This window comes from Haemaphysalis longicornis, unplaced genomic scaffold, assembly GCF_048455015.1.
Source record: "Haemaphysalis longicornis isolate Haplotype H1 unplaced genomic scaffold, Haemaphysalis longicornis Haplotype H1 scaffold_9, whole genome shotgun sequence".
Classification (NCBI taxonomy): domain Eukaryota; kingdom Metazoa; phylum Arthropoda; class Arachnida; order Ixodida; family Ixodidae; genus Haemaphysalis; species Haemaphysalis longicornis.
The window spans coordinates 126,701,488-126,719,918 of record NW_027526460.1 but is presented as its reverse complement, the minus strand read 5'-3'; the positions used below and the strand labels follow the sequence as shown (position 1 = coordinate 126,719,918).

At 46.6% G+C, this 18,431-nt stretch overlaps 1 protein-coding gene across 1 annotated transcript in view; it reads right to left on the bottom strand.

Moving 5' to 3' along the window:
* Positions 1 to 18,431, bottom strand: part of LOC144152770 (procathepsin L-like) — a 181,709-nt gene that overhangs the window by 21,303 nt on the left and 141,975 nt on the right. The gene's annotated exons all lie outside the window — the stretch shown is intronic.

Below are 18,431 nucleotides of genomic sequence, written 5' to 3'. Positions count from 1 at the left end.
GCGAGATCGTGCTTCATGCGCACGCATTTCATGCGCTCCTTAGGTGTGCACAAAAGAAAGTATGTTCGAATATCCAGGAGCCAAAAAAGTTAGCCGCATATTATCGGTGTCTAATGGTGGTGACAGGTAACGGGCTGAAGCCCCCCCCCCCCCCCCTGCTGGACGTCTTCTCCTTGGCTTAGATTCGTGGTCCCCTGGGGAGGAGGAGGGGGTGGGGGCGTAGGCCGCTGCCTTCCGACGCTCTTTTGACCAGGCGGACCTGTGGCTTTGGGTCGGGTCAGCGAAGCGAGGCCCCCCCCCCCCCATCTTTTCAGAGGGGATTTCGGTGAAAGGGTGCTGGGGCATGCCCACATGATGGGAGCCAGGTGGGCACGGGCGCCACACAAGGAAAAATTCATGGTGCATGCCGACAAGGAAAAGAAAGGAGACACCACGGAGCGCTCCGGAGCATGCGCTATGAATTTTTCTGCAATGCAACACCAACACGCCCAATAACCCGTACTCGTGAGCAACATAAGGAGCAGGCCAAGGTTGGGTAAAGGTTGGGGTGGATATTGATCATTTTAGCCGAAATGAGCAAGTCTCCCGTCTGAAGTTGGCGCCAGACGTGGCATCGTTCTAAGGTGAAGAATTTATCCGCCGGAGGATAGATCCGGTGAGTGAGGAAGTAATAGGTGGTGATATCATTAAAACAAGTCACTGTCCGGCGCGGACTGGGTTCTGTGGTAAGGATACGAGCTCGGCCCAGCCAGATAGTAAATTCATTGGCCACCTTGTTTCCCTTGAGCCCAGAATGCGCGGGGGCCCACATCAGTTGTACTGGCAATTGCGGTGGGATCCTACGCAAAATTTCGAGCACCGTTGGCGATATGCGTCCAGTGACAACATTTTTGAGAGCGGTTTTAAAATCTGTAATGACTGTTGCAGGTGCGGAGGTGAGCGAAAGGGCGAGCGCTATTGCCGCCTCTTCCGCCGGTTCTGGGATGGGCGTACCGACTGTCATAGAATCGAGCATGCTGGTGTGGGGTAATTTTGTGGGGCGATGGCGGTGAATGCCTTGTGGTGTCTGTACTCTGCTGCATTGACGTAGAGAACTAGTGGGTCATCTTTGTACTTGTGCCGGCCGCGGCCTCGTGGCATCCTGCGCTCGGTGGGGTAGGGTACGCGGGGTGCATAGTGCTTGAGAGGCGATGCTTTTCTACGTAATATGCCACGAAACACCCTTTTTGCTCTCCCACGTCTCCAACTCGTCCCCTCTCTCGCTACGCCCCGGATGAATTCAATGGAGGTTTGTTCAATTCAGTTTTCCCAGGGTGGCATGCTTTTATTTCGCCTTAATTTCACACCGTTTTTATCTGCTAGTATTTTTTACTTTTTATCGTAAAACCAACCCAGAAGAACGCGACCTAACTTCTATGTTGGGAAAGCTTGGTTTGCTTCCTGAGGTTGTGGCACTTTCAGTCCAAGGCATCAGAATCTTGCGCTGTGGCCCGAACACTGTGAATAAGCTTAAAGGGGCACTGACACAAAAATTTTGCATCTTGTTTTTTTTTGTTGCTATAAGTAGCTAGTGACCTACTTATAACCTGTAGAAACCTCATTTGCTTCAGCGTGCGACGGTTGTTTAATTAGAGGCAATTTCAATGCGGCCAGTCACAGTTTCGGTTTCAGCGAATGCCGCGAAACGATGGATTTTGTGGATTTTGTGTGAACAAAGCTGACCACGTGACCGTCGGAGGGAAAACACAGAGCAGAGCCGCCGTAGCACTGTCGAATCCGCATAGACGGCAGTTTCTGCGAATGCCCCCACGTACTGATCTCGTGAGGCGCTTAATTAAAAAGCGACCGTGACGCAGGCGCTGCGAGTGCAAATGCTACCGCGGCTAAAGAACGACGTGCGACGCTGGAGACGGTGGGTGGCAAGACGCGCGCTGGGCGCAGCCGGCCGGTCTGCCTACAGGTCCGCCTACAGATGTGTTCGGCTTAGCACTGCGGCGGATATTCGAGTGCCGCTCTCGTAAGCGGTGCAGATGACAATTTTTAATGCTACCCGCCATCGCATCATTGACTCCTTTCTCATGTAAGCCACCATGGTCGGGACTTGGGGACAATTTCGTGCAGCGGTAACAAGCTATCACTCTACTACCTGCGCCGGCCTGGGCCACTTCGCGGCCGTGGCCGCCGCCTGCACAGCGACCGTGCGGATAGCTCAGTGGGCTTTTCGTGCCTCCGGCGCGTTTTCGCATCCAATGGTAATAAACAGTAATAGAAACAGAGTGCCTGGAATCACCGTAGAACTTTGGTCGCGGCCAGCTGCCCGATGAGCTGACGGAATCACGGCGCCTCCGTCGCCAACGATCGGGTCGTTCGTTCTCGAGAGCAGAAGCTCCGCCCTCCGGCCCTCCGATTGGAGCGGCGAGCCGGGCGAGCCGGCGAAAAACGCCGGCAGTGCGGAAGCGGCAAACACAAACACCGGTGCGTGTTTGGTTGTTGTTTATTTACACGATATACTCGGGATGTCGATTGCGCGTGGTCCTCTGGTGGCTGCTCGGTTGCGTTTCGCACACTTTAAAATTGATTTTAAATATGTTCTAGGCTGTATTCGCCGCTGATATTTTGCAGATGATGTATATGTGTTCCCACCATATCTCGCCTTCAAAATTTTGTGTCAGTGCCCCTTTAAGGTGGTTGAGGTCCGAGGGGGTCAGCGCGATGGTCCGTTGCTTGGGAGATAGAGTCGGAATTGTAGCGGCCGATTGGGTGTTTTGGTAGACCCTAGTGAAGTAGTGTAGTGAGGGCTCTGTATTCACTGGGGAACTGAGGGCATTTGTTTGAGGGGAACTGGCCTGAGTAGATGACGTGTAATAGGCTTATGTGTGAGTTGCGCTTAACAAAGTGTACTGTTGGGCGAGTTGGTAGTTCCCTTAAAAAACAGCTCCAGCGCGAATATGAACAAGTAAATGGAAAGACGACTTTTTAAAGGGTGAGTAGGGGTTAGTCCGCAGACGTCGCTAGGCTGTGGATTCTTCTACACCGAGTTCTTTGTGTCGTGGTGGGAGCTTTGTAGTAGGAGAAAGTTAGTCCGTACGATTTCGCGTTATTGTGAGAAGATGGGTTGCGAGACTTCTTCGTCCAGTTTATGCGGTGCTCGGTTGGTATGCACTCGACCGACAGCGCGTGCTTTCATTCTGGTCTAAACCATTGTTTCCGGGCATTTGTGCAAAACGCGTGTAAGATGGGGAGGTTTGGCTTGATTGGGAATATACGAGCCATTTGCGAGATGCGGCCTCTGCCAAAGTTACGGTACACGCGTGAGAATTTGATATTACTGGTACAGTGCCCGACCTTTTTTTCGGACCAAAAAATTTGGACTTGCTGGATATTCCGGACTTTCCCGAAGAACTGCCGGTTTTTTAGATGCAAAGCATCTCTTGCTCTTGGCTCCGTCATCCGTCGTCCGTCGTCCATCCATCCGCCGGCCCAGGAAGACACCGGCAACACTGCCGCTCCAGGAGCCCTTTAAGGGGAAGCGTGCTCGTCTCGTGCCGGCCCAGGAAGACACCGGCAACACTGTCGCTCCAGCATCTCATGGTCGGGGCTCCCTCTCTTGTTGTGGCGCCGTCCACACCCCCACTGCGCATGCTCGGCTCATCTCGGGCCGGCCCAGGAAGACACCGGTAACACTGTCGCTCCAGGAGTCATTACAGGGTAAGACACCACCGGGCGTTCAGCAAGCCGAGCATGCGCAGTGGGGGTGTGGACGGCGCAACAACGACAAGGGAGGGACATAGCCCCGTCGCATCTAACAAAATGACACCCTCTTCCCGTAGGGGAACCCTGAGTAGTATGCGAAACAGCCATGGGCTCAACGCAATTTCCCATTTTGTAGTTCCGGTAAGTGAAAAGTGTGGTAGTTACCATGGAAACCAAACTGTAAATATAATGGTAGCTACGTACCTCAACCCAACGGAAACGACGAACTGAAAACTAATGGGCACTTGAATCGACCCCATGGCTGCTTTGCATACTACTCAGGGTTCCCCTACGGGAAGATGGTGTCATTTTTTTTTAAAGAAAGTTTATTACAAAAACGATTACAAACATACTAGTCTGCAGACGAGGGCCCCAGAGTCAAATGACTGAAAGGGGACCCTCGATTACAAATACATCAAACGAATTATGTAGAAGCAGCAAATGGGCGAAAGAGCCCAACAAATCAATATGCAGTATAAAACACACAAGAAATTAGCATTTTATGTGCATACATTCGGAAAGGTAGCTCTAATTGTAGATATCTTGTATAAAAAGTAATAAAATCAGTTCGGAAATGACACAAAGGAAGCAAAGGGACATAAGAACCTTGGGTATAACGTAACGATAAAACAGAGAACAAGATCCTAATTACAGCAAAACAAATCCTCTAAGGTTTTTTTTAAAGCAAGCAATGGATGGGGATGATTTGACAGCCGTAGGCGAATTATTCCAAAATTTCAAAGCTGAAAAAGTAGTTTTCTTACCGTAATTAGTATGAACAGGTGGTAGTAACAAATTGTTATTACCTGAAAACCTGGTTACGCTTTTACTGCGTAAAACTCTAACAACAAAGAGATCATAAGAGGGGTTACAGTACAATAATTTGTAAAAAAGAATACCTAAGTTTTCTTGAAACAGCCCATTAATTGATAGTATACTATTCTGATGTAGAAGTCGTGAGGCGGAGGAACGACATGGACTGAATGTTATAATGCGAATACACTGGTTTTGTATATGTTGAACAGATGAAACGTGAGAGAAGTAAGTGTTGCCCCATGAAACAATACCATAATGAAAATGACTGTGAACAAAAGCAAAATATAAAGACAACAGGGCTAGGTGAGGGAAAAAGCGCCGAGCCTTGATTAAAGCTCGAATCCCAAAAGCTGTTTTTGCTTTAAATGGGAAACGTGAGAACTAAACGTAAAGTGCGTCTCGAGGTGAATGCCAAGAAATGTAACGTGGTCGCAAGATGTGAATAAATGAGACCCAAGATGTAATTCGGGAAGAAAACCGATGGTTTTCTGATGAGATCTAAAGACCGCAAATTTAGTTTTTTCTGGGTTAATAACTAAATAATTGACGCGGCACCATTTTACAACGTTGTTAAGTATTGCGTTCAAGTTAGCAGTAAGGCAATTTATTGATTTATTAGATAAAGAAATGGTTGTCTCGTCCGCATACAAGACGCAGGGAGAAGAATTAAGACAATACGGAAGATTATTAATATACAATATGAAAAGTAAAGAACCGAGAATAGATCCCTGAGGTATACCTTGGTTAAATGTTCTTGTTTCAGAAAAAGTGTCAGCCACGTATACGGTATATTGTCGGTTAAGTAAATAGCTTTTCAAAAATGTGAGTGGTGGACCGGTTATGCCATAAGCTTGTAATTTTTTAAACAAGATATTATGATTAATCGTATCAAACGCCTTTGTAAAATCTAGAAAGACTGAACCCACAAAATTTCCAGCGTCAATTGATTTTTAATGAAGTCTGTTAGTGAAAGCAATGCTAGGTTGGTGGAACGTCCAGACCGAAAACCGAATTAACATGGATTCAGTAGATTAAATTTGTTGAGGTAGCTGTTCAGACGTTTGGAAAATATCGGTTCAATTAGTTTACTAAGACAAGAGAGAATATAAATTGGGCGGTAATTAAATATTAATAGCCGGTCACCTCTTTTGAAAACAGGTATTATTTTAGCTTTCTTTAGAAAAGATGGAAAAGTACCAGACCTAAAGACAAGATTCATTATATGGCTAAGAGTATTTATAATTAAATCAGCAACTAACTTCAAATGGCGAATAGAAATGTTATCTAGGCCTGGGCTGGTATTTTTCAGTATGCCAAGCGTAGCGAGCACTTCTTCTGGTGTAATCGGGAACAAAAAGAAAGATTGGGAAGCACGGGGCAAACCAAGTTGCGCATTTAAAGGCTGAGGGGTATTGTGATAAACGGATCAAAAATATTCGCCAAAAGCACGAGCAATATGTATATGAACGGACATTTCGGACACAATAAAGCCAAAAGTTCGACTTTCCTGACGAAGTTTTCCCCGGCGGAATTACGGTTTCCCCAGCAGAATTAAGGAAACCACGAAACAAGCATCAAAACCGCATTATGGATGGTAAGGCGCCTGTGAACAATTAAACCCCCCTCCCACCCCTTAATGTGTTCCTGGTGAACGCTGTTTGCAGATTATCTTTGAAGGCTACGTAGGACGTTTCGCTGAATAGAGCAGCTCTTGGCCAAGACGCCGAGCACATGCGTCAGGCTAAGCAGGACCCAGCATTTTTTTCATCTGTGGACACACTACTGCTGCTGAAATGCTGTTACACGCGTTATGCTTGATTCGCATTAGGAACGGCGGCAGTCGCGCGCAGCCGCAGAGCAGGGAGGATAAGTTAAGCCTACCAGGGTTGACCGACTAAAACGCATAAACAACAAAAAGGCGGCGCGCATGAAGCGTCGCAGTGTAAACAAATGTGAACTGACCAATGATCATGGCAGCGGCACGGAACAATAGTAGAGAAGAGTGGCGATACTCTGTACCATTATTTAGTTACACTAGCCGAGCGCAAGCGACAAGCCCGCCGAGACGACGAGAAACATTTCATACCCTCCTCCATCACCATTTGTAGCGGTTTACAACAGCTTTACCGTGGGCATCACTTTCGCAGGGTGGGATAGCGATCAATTTTTTATATGTTATTTTCAGATGAAATTTACAACGGAAACTTGCGATTTTCTTTGCTTCAAGCTCACTGTGCTTCTTGCAACAAAGACATTGTGGTCGAGAAAAGCTCTGGTCATTCTTCACAAAAGCATTGGTATGAGGAACGCAAACTTGTCAGTGGGCTGTGATCATTGCGCTTTTACATTGATTGATTGTAAGGTTTAACGCGCCGACGCAACGCAGGCGATGACGTGCGCCGTAATGGAGGGCTCTGGATTAATTTTGACCACCTGGGGATCTTTAACGTGCGCCGAAACCTCGTACACACGGGAATTTTTGCTTTTCGCCTCCATCAGAAAAGCGGCTGCCGCGGCCGGGAATCTAACTCGCGACCTCGTGCGCTTTTACCTTGATCTATTGTGACGTCATCATGAGTGGTCCCGTGCTAAATCCGCCGATTTAGGCTTCTTTCCGGAGTCGTATAGCGGGAACGGCGAGAAAAGGCACTGATTTGGCCTGCAGAGAAATTATTGAACTTTGCTGTCCGCCAAAAAGGTAATTCCGAGAATTACGTAGCGAGAACAGTTTGGAATTACATGTATGACAAAAGCAGAAGGGTAGGTAGGGCCAACTAACTAACTCGCGATGTACAGGTTCCACTTGGTTTGACGAGATGTCCTCCTGCGGTGCGTATTTCTACCCTATCAATTTTTCGCTACTTTTTCAACTTATACTTGAATGATTCGCTCATTACTTGAACTTCGGCTGCCGTGTCTGTCAGTCGGGCTACATCTATGCCGTTGATGCTCAGTTGTACGTCGTGCATAGTTGTCTTTTTTTATTGTTTATTATGCTTTTGGCGTCGCATTACGACTGGTTCTTGTTGATATTTGTTTTCTGGCAGTCGGAGTACGTCTTCGCCGTGGCCTAGTTGGTCACGCCAGATTTGCATCTCGGCGTGTGGCCATTGTCGTCTTCGGACGGCGCGTAAAACCCACTGGGCCTTACGGGACTTGGTGCGTCGTGTTTCCTCTTTTGCGTAGCGTAGCTGAACCTTAAAGCAGCAACTTCACACAGAAGCTGCTGCTTTGAGAGCTTGAGGCGTTATTCTCTCCAACACGTCTTGAAATTATCCGCAAATGAAATCAAATAGGAAAATACTTATGTCATGAAGACATGACTTGAATGTCATGAATGAATGACATAACGTCATGAAGACATTATGTCATGAAGACAATCGATCCCTTCCTCGGCCCGCGCGAGGGGTCAATTGCTGGCAGAGGAGGGAAGGGGCCGAGGCCCCCTTATTTCAGATTGCAGCTTGTGGCGTCTTCTACAGTGAGATTTAACTTCAAACGTTTCCCCCTGCGTCTTGTATGTCTGGGCGTTCTAAACAAATCAGCAACTACGCCGAGAGCAATAACACTACAAAATGCCTTACCGCCTTATCCAGTTCATTTCGAACCATGTATGCCAGGATGAAAGCTTCGCGTTGATTCGATTTCGACCCCTGCCTGGGATCCGCCAATTTTTATCTTTTGTATGAAAAAAATCCGGAAACAGGGTCTACGTTGTCCGAATTTTTTCATAAAAACATGGCTGGGAAACGAGAAGTCCGTAGGGGTTTTCCCACAAATTCCATTTGTAATATTTGCGCTGAGTGCTAGTTGCTATACCTGTCTTCTAACTTCTATTTTCGTTATCAGACTGTATTACTTTCTATGTATTTGTTCTTGTTGATGACTGTTTACAATCGAAGTTTGTCCCTCCATTACCTTGAGCCTGTGAGGTATTATAAATAAATAAATTAATAGGAACAAACAAATCGATAAAAAATGTCATGAAATGGGGTCAAAGCAGAGCCCATTTTTATTGGAACCTTGCTAGAAAAGGAGCATGATTTGACTACAGACAGTCGATGAAAGTCTCTCTTCTTGTTCGGCTGTCATTGAAGTGTTAGTCTCGTAAGTGCTTGCAGAATATTCCTGAAATTTGGTCAACGGCGTTCTGATTACATTCGGCTCAGTGTGTCGTCAACCACGACAGTTTATACAAAATTAACTTTCTGTTTCACCGCGGAAACATTACGCTTAAAACAGTGGCCACCAGTGAGCACCATGGCTCGGAACTGGATCACGAGCCGCGCGTTGAACGGAGGTTGTTTTGCACCAACTGCATTGGTTTCGAAGGTTGAGTGTCTGAGAATGCCGTCGGTTGAGGCGCTCACGGTTTATCTTTTTGCGCGTTCATGCCATTTATAAATTTCAAAGCACCTAATACCTGTTGGCAGAAATGAACAGCTCGGAATTAGGTTCTGGGGAGTGTGTAACCACTTTATCCTAAAAGAAAAATTAAGTGCCCTTCCACTCTGTGAAGACTGAATACCTGAAAAGCAGGACGCAGTCCACTGAGTGCATGAATCAAAACATGTTTCTTTGTAATTTGCGATTGAGCGTACTCTAATTAGCTGAAGGAAACTTGGGAGGACTAGGGCTTTACTCTAGCGCACTAACATAGGTCTGTCTGTTTCCATCCCGCGTCCTAGGAATCTTACCGTCTGTGTAACACACCAAACCACTGCGCTCGGCCAAGACACAACTCCGTGACATACACCAAAGAGCACTCATGCGCATTCTCAGACCACCAGAGAAGCATCGTTACCATGATTGTTCTTTTTATATCTTTTTCTACACGAGATGCCAGCAAGCTGCGGCCAGCCCTCGACCTTCGCGACTTGCATGCATATTTTTGCACTTCTCAACACGTCTGATAACGTCAGCGTTATGTTGCGTTCGCAACCCGATACAGACACCAGGAAGTAAATTCTACGTATTGAATTTCGAGGCCAGTCAATTAGTGGATGTCAAAATGTTGGCATTCCGAAGAAATGAGAGAAGTGAAATTGCGGAATCTTTAGATTCCTCCACATGAAATTAGAATGAAATGCGGCTGCCCGTTCCGCAACACTGGCGTGTTTGCGGATGCGCGTGTGTGTGTGCGTGTGTGCGCGTGTGGGGCGGCATTTGATGGTATAAAAAAAGATGGCGGACGGGCAGGCTCTGTGCTGTCCAAAGAAGTTGCCTGTCCGGGGAAGAGGCTGCCCAATGATGCATTACTTGGAGATGAGGTGCGGCCTGTCACTGGTCGGCGATGGGAGGTGAGCACAAGGCGACAACGCGGCAGATATACGCAGAGCCATTGCTGCTGTTTTTCTCAATGAAGCAAGTGAGGTCTATGAAACTGCGAGTTTATGATCCTAGAATAAAATTAAACTTAACTGTATTGATGAACTGAAATCAAATAATAAATATAAACTTCAGGACATAAACAGTAATGCTTTCCCAGTCACCCACGTAAGCAGCCTTAAGTGTCCATTCGAACCTTTCGTTTCGCATCTTGCTGGAATCATGGGCCTCCCACGGAAGTCATTTTGCAGTGGATTGTGGAGTCAATTTGGCCAAGTAAACATTTGCAAAAAAAGAACCGAGATTATAAATTTGTTTTTATATCGACCAGACAGAGAAATAAAGAACATTTTCTCCGAACCCTGTCTGTACCCGTTTGAACAGGTGCGAACCGGTTCGAACCCGGAACGGAATGGTGGTCAGGAACCGAACCGGAACCAAACTCGAAAGGCTTGAACCCGAACCGGAACCGAATCCGAAAAATTTTCGGCTCGACAGCCTGGTCCTGTCCTGTCCTGTCGTGTTCGGGCTGGTCGTCGTGTTCGGCCTGTCGTGTTCGGCCTGTCGTGTTCGGGCTGGTTGGAGTCCTGGATATGTCCCAGGAGGTCATCGCCCAATGTCGCTTCCGCAGCGGAAGCAGGGCAGTAGGGGCAGGTTGCAGAAGTAACTGCTAGTCTAGAAATCCATGTTGCACGAACAGCAGGCGTCAGGGCAACCCCAAAGCGAATTCTCCGGAGCGTGACCTCCTCACGGCGGTTTAAGCCGCCAGGAAGGTCAGTCCTACGCGGAGTAACAAGGGCACGCATGGAGCGCCGAAGAGACTTTTTTAAATAGAAGAGCGCCCTGCAGTGCATTTCCCAACCAGAAAAGCATCCGGGCGAACTCGAAAACGCCAAAGGGTGCAATGATGGTGGTCATAACGTCATCCAGGTATATAGGGATCTGGCGATACGCTTTTTGAAGGTCCAGTTTGGGGTGGATGGTACATACGCTGAGGTTATTTGTGAAGTCTGGTATATTAGGTAAAGGGTACCTATCTGGTACGGTGGGCACGTTTAAGGAGCAGCAATCCCCGCGATGTCTCCAATACCCTGATTTCTTTAGGAACATAAGTAATGATGAGGAACAGTAGCGTGCGGACGGCGGACAACGCCGATTTTAATCACGTGGTAAAACTTCTCCTCATGTGATTTTATGCTTCTCAAGAGCCAAGCGAGGCAACGCGGTGGGCGCAGGAGTGCGGGTGGTGATGATGAGGTGAACGACGTCATGCTTAACTGACTTTGTCCAGTCTGGAGATGCTGTCAGTGAAGGTAACTCGATCAGCAAGTTCCTGTTCGGTGAGCGAAGGTTGCGAAAGAAGGAAAAGGCGAACAGATAGACGGTTGACGATTGGCCGATGACAGGAAGTTCGGTTGTGGTGTCCAGGATTCTTTTTCGGGCCATGTCAACTACGATCAGCGAAGTCAGAAAGGAAATCGTCTCGTATGCGGCTCGCGCTGGCAACGAGAAAAAATCCAGTGGAAGGTGCGGCGGAGGCCGATGTTTACCGTCAGAGATTTTTTTCTTCACTCTAAACTTTCTTTCCTCCCATATACTCCCGAGAGGTTCTTTTTCGCCTGTCCTGTAGTGGTCCTCCTTGTAGGAGTTTTTTTACTACATGGAACAGGGAGGTTTTGTTTACCTCCTCAAAACAGGGCGTTTTTAGGTTATAGAAAGGAGGTATTTAGGGAGTGTTAAGAAATGTTCGGGAGAATTTAAGGAGGTCAAAATGGAGTATTCTTTACTTCCTGAAGGGCATTTTTAAGTGATGTTTATGGAATCTTTAGGCGGTTGAATAGGAGCCTATTATGGCTCCCTTTGGAAGTACTTATGTTAGTTTAGGGGCGTTTTTAGGAGGTTCAAGGGAAGCATTTACTTCTTTTGAATGGAGTTTCACGAAAGCTTGGGGAGTTTTGTAGGCCTTCCGAAAGGAGGTTTTCAAGGCCACAAGGGAGAATTTCTAGTTCCCTGCGGGAGTACTGATTTCACACGGTTTTTCTCGATTTCAGGTTTATTTCAAACGAACTTTCGCAGACAAGTTTACATGGTACATGGTGTACACAAGGACGTTGCGAAATAAATACTTATGGCGACCTCATATTAGAAATCACAAATGGTACATTTCTAAATAACACGCCAGTTAGGAATTGAAGACAGCAATACGATGCTAGTTGAACAAACCGTAGAAACAATATTACTACAAGAACTGGAAATACGCAAAAAACAAAGATAGGCACAAACACAACCGCATGGTAAGTGAAATCATTATAGAATACTAGCGGATCGAGAACGCGTCAGTACTTATCAGAACTTATCAGTACGCATCAGCGCTCAGTACACAGTGAAAAAAATGGCTGCAGTGGTTTACAACAACAAAAAAATTCAGTAGGTGGTGAAATGAGCGAGAGCTGCCTGCTAGTTGAACAAGTTGTAGAAACAATAATAATACAAGAACTGGAAATACTTGAAAAACAGATAGGCACAAACACAACCGCATAGCAAGTGAAATCATTATATAATACTAGAGGATCGAGAACGCGTCAGTATTTATCAGAACTTATCAGTACGCATCAGTACTAAGTACACAAAGTGAAGAAAAAATGGTTGCAGTGGTTTACAACAACAAAACAATTTTTCAATTTGTGGTGAAATGAGCGAGAGCTGTGCAACGATTTGATATTGAAAGGTAACAAGCATTTTGTAGGTGGTAAAGGCACAAGAGATAAATGATGTAGGAGACAGACTGCAGTGAGATGGCTATGGATAATGAGTAATATAAAGAACGAAAAATATGCTGCGGAAAATACCAGTGCGTTTTGATAAAGACACAAATGCGCCAAAAAAAGTGACCGAGTCTGACGGGTTAATTGCAATGATATAGAACAGAATGGGTGGTATCGCGACAGCTTCTTTAGAGTGAGAACAAAAAGCCATGAAATTCGTGTTTTTCGGATACTTTTTAGTTGATTCATTTCGCACCAGTTCCCAATATTATTTAGATAATTGTTTCAAGTTAAATTAGTTTGTTAATATTATTGCTTCACTGAAAGATACCTGTATTATCAGCATACAGAACGGCCCATCAAATATCCCATTTTCAGTAAAAAAAGAAAAAAAGAAAAAGCCAGAAACAAAATACGCAATTCTTTTACACTACTATCCAATGATTACAGGATTGAAAACAAATATTAGCGAGCGATATTGATGCGATAAAAGTTAATTAGTTCTAAATCCTTCACACGTGGTTTGGTGCAGGCAAGGTCCAAAAAGGCATGTTCCACAAACCTTAGAGCTCTGTGTGCCTTCTTGGGATATTGAATGTTGAAAACCCAGAACGATGCAAACAGACTACACAGTCCTCCCAGTAAAGATGATGCAGTCAAGACACGCTGGCCATCAATGTGGAGGCTAACTTCCCCGTTCACGGAATGCAGGCAGGGAGTCAGAGGAACATCTGCCTGAAAAAGCAAAAAAGAAAAAAAATGCCCCACACGTAAAATTCAAAACAGACACTATGGTTAAATGAACTTAATAATTCGGTACAGTAATAAAATTGTAAGGCCAGGTTCCCTGTGAATTCCAGTACCTAAATTAGGAATGCAAAGGCTTCATAAAACCAAGTGTCAGTACATTAACCGTGGTGGCTTTTGCAGCAATACAAAAGATATTACTTCCGCACAATATACTCGAGCACAACTTTAAATTACAGTGAAATCTCAGGTTCGACGAAATCTCGTCTGGTCGGGTAAAAGGTTCATAGTTAAAAACTTGCGGTCACGCTTTTTAATAAGCCTTTGGTTGGTGACCGCAAGTTTTTAACTTTAAATGAGAGTGAAGATAAAATGCAAGTCTCTGTAGGTTGATAGATTAGCTCTGTTTTAGACTGAAAAACACTTTGGTATTGCATGATTTTGTTAACTACTGTTTCTTGCTTTAAGATGCCAGCTTGCATCTATTCAAGTGAGTGGGCACACAGTTAAAGATGCAAACCCTTACACTGCCTCTCCCCTACCGTGGTGGCTCACTTTCATAGAAAAAGTGCAGCTTTTGCGAGCTGGACGGCTGTTGCAAGCCGTGGCAATACTCATTTCTGCTGGAGGGGCCAACTTGGTTTCCGAATGCAGCCTTGCCTTGTACAGCGCAGCCTATCCTGCCTTAAGATCTATGAAGTCATTCAACTCGATCATGTATCAGGATCTGCAGAAGAAAATCGTGTCAGCAAATAATGAATTCATTCCGGACAGGCACCCACTGTTTCAGTTATACTTGCAGATACCTCCACCTATTTCCCTCCTGGTGTTACATCCAAAGCTAATTTGTTACGGCTTGTCTCATCAAGTATGGTCATCTGTCATAACACAGCTAGTCATACAGAAAAGTCCTTCACTGGGTCAGAAAACACTTTCTTTTTTTACAGTAGTAATAAACTAGGCGACTCAGTCATCCGTATCTGACACCTTAATATTCTGTGTCACCGAGCTGACAAGCATGATTGGTGCATAAGGTCATTTGTAGCCGCAACCGTTACTACCGCCTTGTTAGCTAACGTAAACCTCGTTCATGGCACCAAAATACTTGTGATTGCATGACAACAAAAAAAATAGCTGAAATGGAAACGCTATTCTCGCAAACTTACCAACGCTGCATGCCACACACACCTGCCTTAGTTAATTTACCGTGATTGTAGAAGTTTCCGTCATGCAAAACCACAGTGCACTTTTTGGAGCTGCAAGCTCCGTGTCAAAATCGAGTGTCAGATGAATCGAGCAATTTTTGCGTATGGCCTTACTATTGATTATGACAAAGTTATTACCAACAAAAGAAGAGTGCGTGTATTGTTCTTCTAAAAAAATGATATCCTTTTTTATGCCCGGCAGACCTGTGTCATTCTACGTCAAACTCGGTTCTCTTCCGTAAGGGCATGAATTTGTGTTTTTAATTACGTGGCCTTAGCTGGCGACTGACGGGCCCCGATTGTATACAGACCCCTCATTATCATCCGAAAGGGAATAAAAACATTTCGGTTTCGAACCACGTCGCCGTCGTGGTCCACACTATATGCATTTAATCGTTCGATAGGCTCATATCATCTTTTACGCATGTCACCGTTTCCTTAATAGGGTAGGCTGTTAGATGTGAAGAGTCGACTCAAGCGAGCAAACAACCCCACCGAATCTACAGGGCACAGTTTTCGAAGGGGGTGGCCGTCTGATCTGCGGCTTTCGCCGGCCAGAGCGCTAAGAATGAGTCAGAGCCTTGAACGAAAACAACACAAAGACTTATATTTGGACAGGCAAGCTACCAGGAGCGTTACAAAATAGATATTACAAAGTAGAGCAGTTAACTAAAAAGAACACGAGCAGTTAGATGCATATGAGACACCGGCCGCACAGCATTGATTGCACGGAGGTTGTTTACATCCGGGCAGCAAGTCGTGCCGCCAGGGCAATCGCTGCAGTCGGGTGCGTTGGCGCGCTGGCACGAGAATTTAAATTGTCTATATATGCGCAAGCAAGCGAAGCAGATGAACATTGCAATTGTTTGCAACGGCGAGAACTGTCTTTGTTAGCAGCAGAGTTTGACAACACCTACCGCCAAAATAAACAGATTGAAACAACACGGCCGCGCTGTCTGCTTGTGATCGCGCTGGCTAAAGCATCTATACGGGTATACGTACGGTATTGGTTTTGTAGCTGCATGCAACCGTCGCGTCCTGCTTTCTCGTTCTAATTAGCATTAGTCCACGGTTGAAGTGCTGAGACACGGAAACAACACAAGACTAACATGGCGACCGCCCGCTTGAGATGATTACCCCAGATAGGGAGTTTATTGTGGACGTGGTTGTATACAAGGAACCGAACGCCATCTCACAAATGGTGTTAAGTCATTCTAAATCCTCCCTTTTGCTACACGGATGGGCAACGGTACTACCATGGAGGTTCGTCCACTTGTTTAGACCATGCCTAGGGAGTACATTTTTTGCTATAAGTACTTTTCAGGGCACATTACATGATTAAAACTCCATTTCCGGCTAGTTTGCGTTTACAGTGTTCGGTACACGGGAATTCTAGAGTTGTGGGCAGCCAGCAGGTGACACAGATATGGTTGAACGCGGTTACAGGAATTGGCGGGGCGCGCGCTCACCTCAGCCCCAGTGTCAACTAGAAAGCGTTGACCACTTGTCTTGTCATTGATATAAAAACGCGAATGTCGCTGGCAGGGGAATGGGTCGTCGCCTCTAACGATTCGGCGTTCCATTTCCCGGCAAGCTAAAAGGGCGAGTGCAGCGTTTTGCCACCGCGCCAAAGCGGCGGGGGTATCAGAAGAAGGGATCAGGGTGTCTCGGTTCCTGGGGCGATGTTCTTTCCTGTATAAACTTGTGTAGACGCGGGACGGGGAAACCGACGATCTAAGGCAGGAGTCTCAAACACGCGGCCCGCGGGGCTCATGCGGCCCGCGGACCCTTCTATTGCGGCCCGCGGCCCTCTCATGAGTGCCTTGGTCCATTTGTTTTTGTTTTTTTAGCGAATGCGTGACTGGGCGCCTTGCTTTTGTAGCCAAGGACGCGGATGGCCAGAGACGGCTCTAAAACGCGTGGATATCGTCTTTCACGGCTTCGCGTTACCAGAGTGCACACGCCTCTTTTCCAGAGCCCCCTAAGTTCGGGCGCTGTTAAGTCGGGTGCACAATGGTCGCAAGCAACTGCGACTTGTGAATCGAGCACTCTACAGTGCGCACAGGGCTGGGCGAGCACAGGCCGCGGAGAACCTAACCGCGGCGTTTTATGACCCTGCGAACGGGGCTGTGCGTCACTAAATAGAGGACGGCGCTTTGACCGGAGTTTTCTAGGCTTCCGCGAAAGCGTGAAGGTTTCCTGGCGTTGTGTGGTGTTTGGGGATATTTGATTTCCTGTATGTCTTTGTATCAAACACTTTTACTACGCTTCAGCTGCGGCGAAAAGGGCGCAGCCGTACGTCGGACTAGCTCCAAAATGAACCCACGTGCGTTTATCGGCGTGTGGCAGCGTTATTTATTGCCAGGGAGAGAGCGACATCGCGCTGACGAGGAAAATACTGCGCATTGCACTTAGAAACTGTGCAGTTCCCGACATCAAACGCCAGATATCTGTGCGCGTGCGCTAAATTGAGACGCAAACTAAGCGCCTATCTTCCGACTCGCAAGCTGTTGATAGGACTGTGGAAGATAGCGGCGCACTAAGTGAATCATAATAGAGCGCACTACATAATTGTGCTCCTACGTGCCCGTCGGCCACTAAATGTAACAGGTAGCTTTTTGACCTTTTTTTTGAACTATCTGCAGACAGCGAAGCTTTCTTTTATGGAAGTCTAGAGAGCCACAATGTCGTTTTCCAAGCCGTCTGCAAAAGGCAAATTGGAAGACGAGAAGAGGTGCTTTCAGGAGAGATGGGAACTCATGTCTTCACGGAATCAAGAGACAAGGTGTTGTGCCTAGTCTGCCACCAGACGGTGGCTGTGCCGAAGGAGTACAATGTTCGACGCCACTTCATGTCGTGCCACCACAAGAAGTATGGTGCTCTTACTGGCAACGTTCGCGAGCACACCGTGACTCAACTGAAGGTGGCGTTGGGAAAGCAGCAAAACCTGTTCAAAAAGGCGGCCAAAGCAAGCGACGAAACGGCAAGGGCAAGCTTCGTAATTGCTGAGCTTACTGACAAATCGCCCAAGCCCTTCACTGAAGGCCTGTTCGTTAAAGGAGCCATGAAGACAAAACGGAAGTTTGTTTTATTCGAAAGATTAGGTGTTTCATAGTACCCCAAGCGCTTTCCCGGAAGCAAACGATGCTTTATTCACTGAGAAATAAGGCAATTTAAGCCACATTTTTAAATCTCCCTCTAAACACCGTAGAGCGCAGTAGGCAAGACAAAGGCCGAAGGGGACACGGACGAGCGCTACTTACAATTGAATTTTATTAACAACATGAAAACAGGTAGCGTTCGTAAGTAGCGCTCGTCCGTGTCCCCTTCGTCCTTTGTCTTGCCTACTGCGCTCTACGGTGTTTAGAGGGAGTACCAACTAGCTCGTACCCATACGTTGTTAAATCTCCCGCTTAATTGCACATTTCGTGACGGGAACAATGGCGTCATATGAGCCGTTAGATGAAACAGATACCTAGTATGTCGACTCCATACAGCACCTAAATGCGGGAATCAAACAGGAACCGGAACTTGTGCCGAAACCGAGACGGCGGCCATTTTAAAAATACTAGTAAAACCTAGTACACCCGCAGCCCTAGTCATGAAATCGCCTGATCCGGACAACAAAGCTCTCGCCGAGGAGCTCAGGCTTGCATTTAACAACCTCACCCCACTTGAACGCTCAATGCTTCTAAGTGCAGCAGCGGCACGAGTTGTGGTACATACGGATCGACCGGAAAGCGACCATTCCGCGGTACTCACCACAGACGAACGCCCAGCCGTTGGCACCGCTGCCTCGTCAGCCTCGTCGCTACGG